The sequence below is a fragment of the Callithrix jacchus genome, chromosome 18 (genome assembly GCF_049354715.1).
Source record: "Callithrix jacchus isolate 240 chromosome 18, calJac240_pri, whole genome shotgun sequence".
In the NCBI taxonomy this organism is placed as follows: Eukaryota; Metazoa; Chordata; class Mammalia; order Primates; family Cebidae; genus Callithrix; species Callithrix jacchus.
The window spans coordinates 23,999,200-24,012,421 of record NC_133519.1 but is presented as its reverse complement, the minus strand read 5'-3'; the positions used below and the strand labels follow the sequence as shown (position 1 = coordinate 24,012,421).

The 13,222-nt window shown below is 41.6% G+C and overlaps 1 pseudogene; it reads left to right on the top strand.

The window, feature by feature from the left end:
• Positions 1 to 2,899: 2,899 nt before the first annotated feature.
• On the top strand, positions 2,900 to 3,395 carry LOC108588931 (small ribosomal subunit protein eS10 pseudogene; annotated as a pseudogene).
• Positions 3,396 to 13,222: the final 9,827 nt, after the last annotated feature.

Sequence of the window (13,222 nt, the reverse complement as noted above, 5' to 3'; positions counted from 1 at the left end):
ATTGCACTCCAGCCTTGGTAACACAAGCGAAACTCTGTCTCAAAAAAATAAATAAATAAATAAATAAAACAAATAAATTAAAAAAGGCTTGGTCATATGTATGAGTCAGTAAAACCAACATAGAATCCATTTTTCCCTAGAAAGGCTATTAATCAAGAATGGAAGTAGGAAGCTTGTATTGTCCTCTAATGACAGACCTTTAAACACTTCTTTATAATACCATTGATATGATAGGCTAGAATGCAAAATTTGCATCTCTTTTTTTTGAGATGGAGTCTCATTCTGTCACCCAGGCTGGAGTGCAATGGCATGGTCTTGGCTCACTGCAACCCCTACCTCTCAGGTACAAGCAATTCTCCTGCCTCAGCCTCCCGAGTAGCTGGGACTACAGGTGTGTGCCGCCACACTCAGCTATTTTTTGTATTTTTAGTAGAAATGGGGTTTCATTATGTTGGCCAGGCTGGTCTTGAACTCCTGACCTCATGATCCGCCTGCCTCATCCTCCCAAGTGCTGGGATTACAGGTGTGAGCCACCACACCCAGCTGATTTACATCCATTTTAAAGATAAAACAAGCAGGATGCAGTGGCTCATGCCTGTAATCCCAGCATTTGGGGAGGCTGAGGCAGGATGATTGCTGGAGCCCAGGAGTTCAAGACTAGCCTGGGCAACATAGAGAGACTTCATCACGACAAAAAAAAAAAAATTAGCCAAACTTGATGGTGTGCACCTTAGTATTTGTTACTCAAAAGACTGAGCTGCAAGGATTGCTTGAACCCAGGAGGCTGAGGCTGCAGTGAACCACTCCAAACTGGGTAACAGAGTATGATCCTGTCTAAAAAAAAAAAAAAAAAGATAAAACAGACTAAGTGAGGACATGGGGCCAAATGCCTACATTCCTTGGCAAGCGGGACATTCAAATTTATCTTTTCTCTATAGAGGCTATTTGGACAGAAAAGTTTGAGAATTACTGGGTCTCCTGGCCAACTTGATTACTGATTATTTCCTGAAGACCTTCTGTTTCTTCTGACTTCCATGCTGTTGCCCCTGCTATTATCTCCAATACAAACTTTTCAAGTCACAAAATTTACTTGGTAAGATAGAAAGAGCCAGGTTACCCAACCTGCTTCACTAAAGCGCCTCCTTTGGCACAGGGAATGATTTCTGTAGGTGAGAGTGTCACTGATTTCAGAGCAGAGCTGTCCATGTGGGATAATGAGGCATATGTGAGAACTTGTCACATATGTCAACTTGTTCTTGCCTGGCACCAGCACAATTTTGACCTACATTCTGTGTTCTCACAGAAGGTAGATGATCTTCTTAGGTTTGTGTAAGTCTGCCTGACCTGAAATTTGGAAACCTGGATCATAGCTATTTGGTGAAATTAATTGTTGCTTTATATATACATACATATATATATATATGTGAGAAAGTACCAAATACTTAAAAATAAAAAAGAAAAAATATATATTTTAGAAGTAATGTTAAAAAAATTTTTTTAGAAAATTTTTTTAAAGAAATATATTTGTTATTTAGAATTTATTCAGCTCCTGTGGCTCACACCTGTAATCCCAGCACTTTGGGAAGCCAAGGTGGTTGGATCACCTGAGTTGGAGAGTTGGAGACCAACCTGACCAACATGGAGAAATCCTGTCTCTTCTAAAAATACAAAATTAGCTGGGCATCATCGTGGGCTCCTGTAATTCCAGCTAGTCGGGAGGCTGAGGCAGGAGAATTGCTTGAATCTGGGAGGCAGAGGTTGCAGTGAGCCGAGATCGAGCCTTTGCACTCCAGCCTGGGCAACAAGAGTGAAACTCCGCCTCAAAAAAAAAAAAAAAAAAAAAGAATTTACTCAGCTCAACCAATCTATTAGGAAGTCTTAGTCAACTTTTCAATAATGGCAATTCATTTTTGCTAAAATCACAACAATTGTTGAATTTTTACTGGTAATTTAAACAATTAGATTCCATTCCACTGGAATGAACAGGTGGACTGTTAGAATACTGCAAAGAGTAATTTATATTGTTCTCCAGAGTGGCTTTAATCTCTAAGTATGAAGTTTAATGTCTTCCTATTTCTCATTCTAAAATATATGCCAAGAAGACATATGTCTCATTATCACACACTGGACAGCTCAGCTCTGAGTTAGTGACCCTCTCACCTACAGAAATCATTCCCTGTGCCAAAGGAGGCACTTTAGGGAGGCAGGTTGGGTAACGTTGTTCTCTATTGCTTATGGGGCTTTATATGTCCTGAGGACAAAAGACTCGAGTTTCAACATCTATCATTTCTACCAGTTGGATTTCTTAAATCTATCATATTTAGGATAAATTTCTTGAGGTGTACATCCCAGTTCCCATATGCGTGATTCCATGAAATTCAAAACCTTTTTTTTTTTGAGACAGAATTTTGCTCTTGTTACCCAGGCTGGAGTGCAGTGGCGCGATCTGGGCTTATTGCAACCTCTGCCTCCCAGATTCAAGCAATTCTCCTGCCTCAGCCTCCCGAGTAGCTGGGATTACAGGCGTACACCACCATGCCCAGCTAATTTTTGTATTTTTAGTAGAGACGGGGTTTCACCTTGTTGACCAGGATGGTCTCGATCTCTTGACCTCGTGATCCACCCGCCTTGGCCTCCAAAAGTGCTGGGATTATAGGTGTGAGCCACTGCGCCCGGCCTTCAAAACCTATTTATTGAGTGCCTACAGTCACTGTGATAGACACTACCCAGGGGAGTCAAGAATGGGTAAGACCATCTCTGTTCTCCAGGAGCTTTATAGTAGTAGTAGCAGTAGTAGTAGTAGTAGTAGTGTGTGTGTGTGTGTGTGTGTGTGTGTGTGGGAGAATAAAGTGGGGGGTTAAAAGTACATAGAAGGGCCACGGACCCTACAGCCGCCACGATGTTGATGCCTAAGAAGAACCAGATTGCCATTTATGAGCTCCTTTTTAAGGAAGGAGTCATGGTGGCCAAGAAGGATGTCCACATACCTAAGCACCCGGAGCTGGCAGACAAGAACGTGCCCAACCTTCCTGTCATGAAGGCCATGCTGTCTCTCAAGTCCCGAGGCTATGTGAAGGAATAGTTTGCCTGGAGACATTTCTACTGGTACCTTACCAGTGAGGGTATCCAGTATCTCCATGATTACCTCCTTCTGCCCCCAGAGATCGTGCCTGTCACCCTACGCCGCAGCCGTCAGAGACAGGCAGGGCTTGGTCTAAAGGTCTGGAAGGTGACAGACCTGCAATACTCACAAGAGGGGAAGCTGACAGAGATACCTACAGACGGAGTGCTGTGCCACCTGGTGCCGACAAGAAAGCCGAGGTGGGGGTGGGTGAGCAACCGAATTCCAGTTTAGAGGTGGATTTGGTCATGGACGTGGTTAGCCACCTCAGTAAAATTGGAGAGGATTATTTTGCATTGAATAAACTTACAGCTAATAAAAAAAAGTACATAGAAAACTATAATATAAGGCAGAACACACACGCTATGTGGAGGCCCACGAACAACACTTTCGGTATTAAGAACGAAAGAACAAATTGAAGCCCACATGCCACATATTTAAATCTGTAAAAATTGTAAATCAAGTTAACCCAGACGATCAAATAAAATATAGCTTCATGCCTCAACAAGTAAACTTTCAGAGCAACCAAACGGAAAATATGTGTAAAGCTATAGTTTTTATATGATTGAAAGAGAAGTGAAATGTCAAAAAAGACAGAATTTAAATATTATTGCATGTGTCCAGATGTTCCACTGATAATCCAGTGATTTGGGATGAGAAATGAAAATTTTTAAAGTGTAATTTATATATCATTATATATTTATCTCATAATTTTTATTTTGCCATCATTTCAACAAAATTGTGAATTATTTTATTATCATTTAAGTTTTGTTTATCTGCATTTTTTTTTTTTTTTTGAGACAGAGTTTCACTCTTGTTGCCCAGGCTGGAGTGCAATAGCGTGATCTTGGCTCACTACAGACCCTGCCTCCCAGGTTCAAGTGATTCTCCTGCTTCAGCCTCCTGAGTAGCTGGAATTACCGGCATGCACCACCACGCCCGGCTAATTCTGTATTTTTAGTAGAAGCATCTGGCCCTGTATTCTATCTACAGCAATTACCTAGATGTAGTAAAATTTAAAGGGCACAGACCGAGCTCCGTGGCTCAGGCCTGTAATCCCAGCACTTTGGGAGGGCGGGAGGGTGGATCACTTGAGGTCTGGGGTTCAAGATCAGCCTGGCTAGCATGACGAAACCTGTCTCTACTAAAAAATACAAAAAGTAGCCGAGTGTGGAGGCAGGCGCCTGTAATCGCAGCTACTTGGGAGGCTGAGACAGGAGAATCACTTGAGCCCGGGATGTTGAGGTTGCAGTAAGCCAAGATGGTGCAACTGCACTCCAAAGAGAAAGAAAGAAAGAGAGAGAGAGAAGGAGAGAGAGTACAAAAATTGCATATGTTGAATATATTTTTATTAAGAATGTCAATCTAGGCTGAGTACAGAGGCTCATGTCTGTAATTCCAGCACTTTGGGAGGCTGAGGTGGGCAGATCACTGGAGGTCAGGAGTTTGAGACTGGCCAACATGGTGAAACCCTGTCTCTATTAAAAAAAAAAAAAATACAAAAATTGGCTGGGTGTGATGGTGGGTGCCTTTAATCCCAGCTACTCAGGAGGCTGAGAGAAGAGAGTCGCTTGAACCCGAGGCAGAGGTTGCAGTGAGCCGAGATCACGCCCCTGCATTCTAACCTGGGTGACTGAGCAAGACTCTGTCTCAAAAAAAAAGAAGCATCTCAATGTAAAAATGTAAAACAAAAATTACTGGCCAGGCATGGTGGCTTATGCCTGTAGTCCCAGCACTTGGGGAGGCTGGGGTGGGCTGATTGCTTGAGTCCAGGAGTTTGAGACCAGCCTGGACCACATGTCACAATCCCATCTCTACTAAAAATGCAAAAATTATCCAGGCACAGTGATGTGCGCCTGTAGTCACAGCTACTCAGGAGGCTGAGATGGGAGGATCACTTCAATCACTTGAGCCCAGGAGGTTGAGGCTGCAGTGAGTTGAGATCGCCCCACTGCACCCCAGCCTGGGTAACAGCGAGACCCTGTCTAAAAAAAATATTATTTTGTGTTTTACATTATTTTACTTATAATATATTGTTATCTATTAAAATTGAGTACAATATAAAATTATAACTAATTAATATCAATATTTTAAGTCAAAATTATTTAAATCTGACATTTAAAAATGTTTTGGGCCAGGTGCAGTGGCTCAAGCCTGTAATCCCAGCACTTTGGGAGGCTGAGGCAGATGGATCACAAGGTCAAAAGATCGAGACCATCCTGGTCAACATGGTGAAACCCCATCTCTACTAAAAATACAAAAAATTAGCTGGGCATGGTGGTGCGTGCCTGTAATCCCAGCTACTCAGGAGGCTGAGGCAGGAGAATTGCCTGAACCCAGGAGGCGGAGATTGCAGTGAGCTGAGATCGCGCCATTGCACTCCAGCCTGGGTAACAAGAGTGAAACTCTGGCTCAAAATAAATAAATAAATAAAAATTAAAAATAAAAATGTTTTGGCCAGGTATGGTGGCTTACACCTGTAATCTCAGCACTTTGGGAGGCCAACGCGGATGGATCACCTGAGGTCAGGAGATCGAGCCCAGCCTGGCGGACATGGTGAAACCTCATCTCTACTAAAAATACAAAAATTGTCGGATGTGGTGGTGCACACCTGTAATCCCAGCTACTAGGGAGGCCATGGCAGGAGAATCGCTTGTACCTGGGAGGCAGAGGTTGCAGTGAGCTGAGACTGAGCCATTGCACTCCAGCCTGGGCAACAGAGTGAGACTCCAGCTCAAAAAAATAAATAAAGAAAAATGTCTTTCTTTTCATCTGAGGCATGCATATAGTAAAGTACACAAATCTTAAGTATATAATTTGAAGAACTTTTATACTTGCGTATATGCATGTAATCACTGTCCAGTTCAGACACTGAGCATCTCTGACACATCAGCAAGCTCACTCATGCGGGCAAAAGGTAATCACCATTCAGATAGCTATCAGCAGATAAGAGTTTTGCCTCAACATTATTGAGATAGAATTCACAAAATATACAGTTCACCGGTTTCAAGTGTACAATTCAATGCTTTTTTCAGTATATAAGCAGAGTTGTGCAAATCACCACAATTTTAGAACATTTTCATCACCCCCAAAAAGAAACTCCTTATCTTCAAACACTCGCCTTTTCCCACCAATTTTCCCAGCTCTAGGCAACTACCAAGCTACCTTCTATCTCTATGGATTTACCCATTCGGGACATTTCATATGAACGGAATCATACAATTTGTCATCCTTTGCAAGAGCTTGGTGTCACTTAGCCCATTTTCAAGGTTCATCCACGTTCATCCACGTTTTTTTTTAAGGGCTGAATAATGTCCCCACACCACATTTTAACAATCCATTCATTAGTGGACAAACATTTGGGCGGTGTCTTTTGGCTACTGTGAGTAATGCTGCTGTGAATATTCTTGTACAAGTTTTTGTGCGTCCTTAATGTTTCTATTTCTCTTGAGTATGTACCTAAGAATGGAATTGCTAGGTCATATGGTAACTCTATGTTTAATTGGCAGACTCTTTTGAAAAGTAGTTGTATCATTTTTACATCTTTTCACTTAAAGTCTGTTTTGTTTGATATGAGTACAGTCAGACCAGCTTTCTTATGGCTGCTCTTTGTATGTACTTTTTCATTCTTTTACTTTCAATCTATGTGGGTTTTTTTTGTTTTTGTTTTTGTTTTTGAGATGGAGTTTTTCCCTTTTTGCCCAGGCTGGAGTACAATGGTGCTATCTTGGCTCACTGCAATCTCTGCCTCCTGGGTTCGAGTGATTCTCGTGTCTTGGCTTCCCAAGTAGCTGGGATTACAGGCATGCACCACAATGCCTGGCTAATTTGAATTTTTAGTAGAGACAGGGTTTCACCGTGTTGGTCAGGCTGGTCTCGAACTCCTGACCTTAGGTGATCTACTTGCCTCTGCTTCCCAGAGTGCTGGGATTACAGGCGTGAGCCACTGTGCCCAGTAGTATGTGTATCTTTGAATGTAAACTGTCTTCTGTAGCCAGTGTACAGTTGGATCTCTTTTGTAAATGTAGTCTGACAATCTCTACCTTCTGATTCGATTTTATTGGATTTCTCAATTTATTAACATTTATTATTATTATTGATATAGTTGAAGTTATGTCTGACATTAAAATTTTTTTTTTTTTTTGAGACTGAGTTTCGCTCTTGTTACCCAGTCTGGAGTGCAATGGCACGATCTCGGCTCACTGCAACCTCCGCCTCCTGGGTTCAAGCAATTCTCCTGCCTCAGTCTCCCTAGTAGCTGGGACTACAGGCGTGTGCCACCATGCCCAGCTAATCTTTGTATTTTTAGTAGAGATGGAGTTTCACCATGTTGACTAGGATGGTCTCGATCTCTTGACCTCGTGATCCACCCGCCTCGGGCTCCCAAAGTGCTGGGATTATAGGCATGAGCCACCGTGCCCGACCTGACATTAACATTTTTGTTTCTATCTCTCATGTCTTTTTTGTTCTTCTCTTCCTCCTTTGCTTTTTTTTTTTAATAAGTGAGTATTTTCTAACATAACATTTTTATTCCTTTACTGATTTTTTTTACTACTTCTTGTCTTTTGTTCTACTCTCTATTCTATTCTGTTCCTTTCTTTTCTTAGACAGAATCTCACTCTGTTGCCCAGGCTGGTGCAGTGGTGCAGTCTCAGCTCACTGCAACCTCTGCCTCACAGGTTCAAGCGATTCTCGTGCCTCAGCCTCTCGAGTAGCTAAGATTATAGGCATGCACCACGCATGTACATGTGTGGCTTTCACTATGTTGGTTAGGCTGGTCTGGAACTTAAGTGATCCTCCCACCTCGGCCTCCCAAGGCTCTGGAATTACAGTTGTGAGCCGCTGCACCCAGCCCTGTGTTTTTATTTTTTTAGTGCTCACTCTAGGGCTTACCATATCATCCTAACTGAGCAGAATCTTGTTGAGATTTATTCCAAGTTAATTCCAGTGAGGTAAAGAAATACCATTCCTATATAGTACTATTCCCTCTTTCTCCTTTGGTATAATATAGATATACCAATTATATCTATATATGGATATATATTTAGACCCATAAATACTTTATTATAATTATTACTTTATATAATTGTTAGTCTATTAAGCTGTGAAAAGAAAAGAGAGCAAGTATATATTTATGGAGTTTGTTATATTAACCCTCCTATTTACCATTTCTGGTTCTCTTCATTAGTTCTGTGGGTTTCAGAGTTATCTTACTATAGCGTTGCTTCTACCTACCTTATTTGTGTTGTTATTGCTAAATATGTGACATTTCTCTAACAATTCAAAACTGGTTTATATGATTGGTTTATATGTATGTGTGTATATATATATATATACACACACACACACACACACACACACACATATACATGCTGGTTTATATGATTGTTTTTAATATACTGGCTTATATGATTGCTTTTTAAATCAGATAAGAGAGGAAACAAGAAGAAATATACTATTTTTTTGTAATTACATAATTACCTTTGCCAGTACTCTTTGTTTTTTTTCACATAAATTCAAATTACTGGAGCCACTTGATTTCAGCCTAAAGAACTTTGTTTGACCGGGCTCGGTGGCTCACGCCTGTAATCCCAACACTTTGGGAGGCCGAGGTGGGTGGATAACAAGGTTAAGAGATCGAGCCCATCCTGGCCAACACGGGGAAACCCCGTCTCTACTAAAAATACAAAAATTAGCTGGGCATGGTGGCGCGTGCCTGTAGTCCCAGCTACTTGGAGGCTGAGGCAGGAGAATTGCTTGAACCCAGGAGGTGGATGTTGCGGTGAGCCGAGATCGCACCACTGCACTCCAGCCTGGCACCTACTGTCTCAAAAAAAAAAAAAAAAAGAACTTCCTTTATTAATTCTTGTAAGGTGGATCTGCTAGCCAAAAAAAACCCCAAAACAAACAAACCAAATCCTCTTTTTGTTTGTCAGTGAATGTCTTTGTTTTGCCCTTATGTTTGAAAGATAGTTTTCTGGCTTTCATTCTTGGCTGACAGGTCTTTTCCCTTCTGTCAGCACTTGAAACATATTATCCTGTTGCTTTCTGGCCTCCATTGATTCTGACAAGAAGTTAGCTGTTAATCTTATTGTTTCCCAATAACCTACTACTTTTTTTTTTTTTTTTAGACGGAGTTTTGTTCTTGTTGCCTAGGCTGTAGTGCAATGGCACAATCTCGGCTCACTGCAACCTCCACCTCCCAGATTCAAGTGATTTTCCTGCCTCAGCCTCCTGAGTAGCTGGGATTACAGGTATGCGCCACCATGCCTGGTTAATTTTGTATTTTTAGTAGAGATGGGGTTTCTGAATGTTGGTCAGGCTGGTCTCGAACTCCCAACTCCAGTGATCCACCTGCCTGGACCTCCCAAAGTGCTGGGATTATAGGCGTGAGCCACTGTGCCCAGCCCCAATAAGTTACTACTTTCAAGATTTTCCACTTGTCTTAGGCTTTCAACATTTTTACTATGATGTTTCTAGGTGCAGATTTCTTTGAGTTTATACTACTTGGTTTTGTTTTTTGTTTTGCTTTGTTTTTTGAGGCTGGCTCTCACTTTGTTGCCCAGGCTGGAGTGCAGTGGTATGATCTCAGTTTATTGCAACTTCTGTCTCCCAGGTTCAAGTGATTCTTATGGCTCAGACACACGGGTACCTGGGATTACAGGCAAGCACCACCATACCTAGCTAATTTTTGTAACATTAGGAGAGATGGAATTTCACCATGTCAGCCAGGCTGGTCTTGAACTGCTGGTCTCAAGTGATACACCTCCCAAAGTGCTGGGATTATAGGTGTTAGTGACTGCACCTGGCTGAGTTTGTCCTACCTGGAATTCGTTGAGCTTCTTGGACGTTTAGGTGAATGTTTCTCATCAAATCTGGGAAGTTTTCAGCCACTATTTCTTTAAGTATTTTTTTCCTGTTCCTTTCTCTATCCTCTCTTTCTGGTACTACCATTACATATATGTCGATGCACTTAATGATGTCTCACATTTCGCTGAGGCCCTCTTTCCTTTTCTTCATTCTTTTTTCCCCTGTGTTCTTTGAATTGCATTTTCTATTGGCATATCTTCAGGTTTGCTGATTACTTGTTCCATCACTTAAAATCTACTGTCAAGATCCTCCAGAAAAATTTTAATTTCAATTGTACTTTCAACCCTCGACTTTCCATTTGGCTGTTAAAAATATTTTATTTGGCTTTATCGATATTCTCTATTTGATGAGACATTGTCCTCATAACTTCATTTACTTTTTTTTTTTTGATGGAGTCTCACTCTCTTGCCGAGGCTGGTGTGCAATGGCATGATCTTGGCTCACTGCAAACTCTGCCTCCAGGTTCAAGCAATTCTCCTGCTTCGGCCTCCTGAGTAGCTGGAATTACAAGTGCCCACCACCATGCCTGGCTATTTTTTGTATTTTTAGCAGAGATGGGGTTTTGCCATGTTGGCCAGGCTGGTCTTGACCTTCTGACCTCAGGTGATCCACCTGCTTTGGCCTCCCAAAGTGCTGGGATTACAGGTGTGAGCCACTGCGCCCGGCCTCTTTATCTTTATTTTTTAAAGCATAGTTTCATTTAGGTCTTTGAACAGTTTGTTAAATCTGATATCTGGGACCTCACACAGGTATTTCTGTTGCCTGTTTTTGTGTTTGTTTTCCTCGTATAAAAGTCACACTTTTCTGTTTCTTTTCACGTATTATAATTTTATCGTTGTTGTTGAAAACTGGACATTTAGTCCATAGCAACTCTGGATACTGACTCTCTTTACTCCTCTCTAGAGCTTGTTTTTATTACTATTACTGTCATTAATAATTTATTATTTTATTTATTTTAGGGACATGGCTATTTTCGTGAAGTCTATCTCCCCTGCAACGTGAAGCTTTCTGTGTCCCTTCTGGAGGACTGTCCTGGGATGCAGTGATTTCAGCAAAGCTCTCAGCCTATCTCTTTCTTGATTTCTCTGTTAAGCTGGGTGCTTCATTGGTTATCAAATCCAGCTCTCAGGCTACACTAAATGTCTGCTGTTTTCCACTAATCGCTCTATTGTTTTCAGCAATTCTCGGGGACATAAATTGCTCCGTAAGCAGTTTTTTTTTTTTGAGACCGGAGCTTCGCTCTTGTTACCCAGGCTGGAGTGCAATGGCGCAATCTCAGCTCACCGCAACCTCTGCCTCCTGAGTTCAAGCAATTCTCCTGCCTCAGCCTCCTGAGTAGCTGGGATTACAGGCACATGCCACCATGCCCAGCTAATTTTTTGTATTTTTAGTAGAGATGGGATTTCACCATGTTGACCAGGATGGTCTCGATCTCTTGACCTTGTGGTCCACCCACCTCATCCTTTCAAAGTGCTGGGATTACAGGCTTGAGCCACCGCGCCAGCCAAGCAGTTTTAACTAAATTCAGGCAGGGGTAGATTTTGAAGCCATTCTTTTGGATTTGTTTTGATCTCAGGTGAGCTCTTTCTTTTGGTAGCTAATGAATAATCTTGTGGAAATATAAGAGTTTTGAGAAGGAGTTGGCATTTTAATTACGTCTTTAAGGGTGAGTTGGATTTCTACAGACAGAGACGTAAGGTTAAAGGTAAACTACAGATGAGGGAAGAGAATTTCTGAGATTTGAATCATGGGCATTCAGGATAAAAAAGAATTATCAAATTATCCAGAGCCAAGGAATCATGGTATTCTCATTCTGACTGTATATGAGTATGATAATAGTGGAAGATACAAGTGAAAAAATATTTACATAATATTTTAATCTTTTTTGGACTTTAGAACAATGCTATGAAAGATCTTGAATGCTGTTCTCAAAAATTTGTGCCTAATTCAGTAGGTAATAGCTAGCATGTTCATTAGAACTAGATCCAGTTACAATAAAAGGAAAGCCATATAAGGCTGGGTGCAGTAGCTCATGCCTGTAATCCCAGCACTTTGGGAGGCTGAGGCATATCGATCTCCTGAGGTCAGGAGTTCAAGACCATCCTAGCTAACATGGAGAAATCCCATCTCTACTAAAAATACAAAAATTAGCTGGGTGTCCTGGTGCACACCTGTAACCCCAGCTACTCAGGAGGCTGAGGCAGGAGAGGCACCTGAACTCAGGAGGCAGAGGTTGCAGTGATCTGAGATCACGCCACCGCACTCCAGCCTGGGCAACAAAGCCAGACTCCATCTCAAAAAAACTGCTCTAAAAAATAAAGTGCATAGGCCTGGAGTGCATGGTGGCTCATGCCTGTAATCCCAGCACTTTGGCAGGCTGAGGCAGGCGGATTACCTGAGGTCAGGAGTTCGAGACCAAACTGGTCAACATGTTGAAACCCCAGCTCTACTAAAAATACAAAACTTAGCCAGACGTGGTGGTGGGCACCTGTAATCTCAGCCACTTGGGAAGCTGAGGCAGGAGAATTACTTGAACCTGGGAGGCAGAGGTTGCAGTGAGTCGAGATTATACCCTGCACTCCTGGGCGACAGATTGAGACTGTGTCTCAAAAACATGAAAAACAAAGGAGAACCATATAACTGGGTAAACAAAATTAGAATTTATTTCTGTCTCATATAAAGCAGGCTGAAGATAGACAGTTCAGGACTCCCATGAAGACTCCACAGTCGCTCACTCATTCTCCCTTTCTGTTCTACTCTTCTTAGTCATGAATTTCATTCTTAGAAGTTTCCTTATGGTCTGAAATGGTGGCCAAATATTATATTTTATTTCCTAGACAAATGAAGAAAAAGGGGTAGAGAAACAAAAATATTCCATTTCCAGGTGAGTTAACACTCCTTTACAGGAGTTTTCTTGAAAACCCATCCAAAAAATTCTATTTACATTTCAGTGCATATCTCATGCTACAGGGAAACCTAGACACTCCGGCCTTTTTTTTTTTTTTTTTTTTTTTTGAGTTGGAGTCTTTTTTTTTTTCAAAAAATTTTCCAATATTTATTCATTCAAAATCTATTTGTATATCATTTTCTCAGATTGTTAACCAAATGGGTAATTAGTTCATAGGACTTGAGTTGGAGTCTTGCTGTGTTACCCAGGCTGGAGTGCAGTGGTGTGATCTCGATTCACCACAACTTCTGCCTCCTGAGTTCAAGCAATTCTGCCTCAGCCTC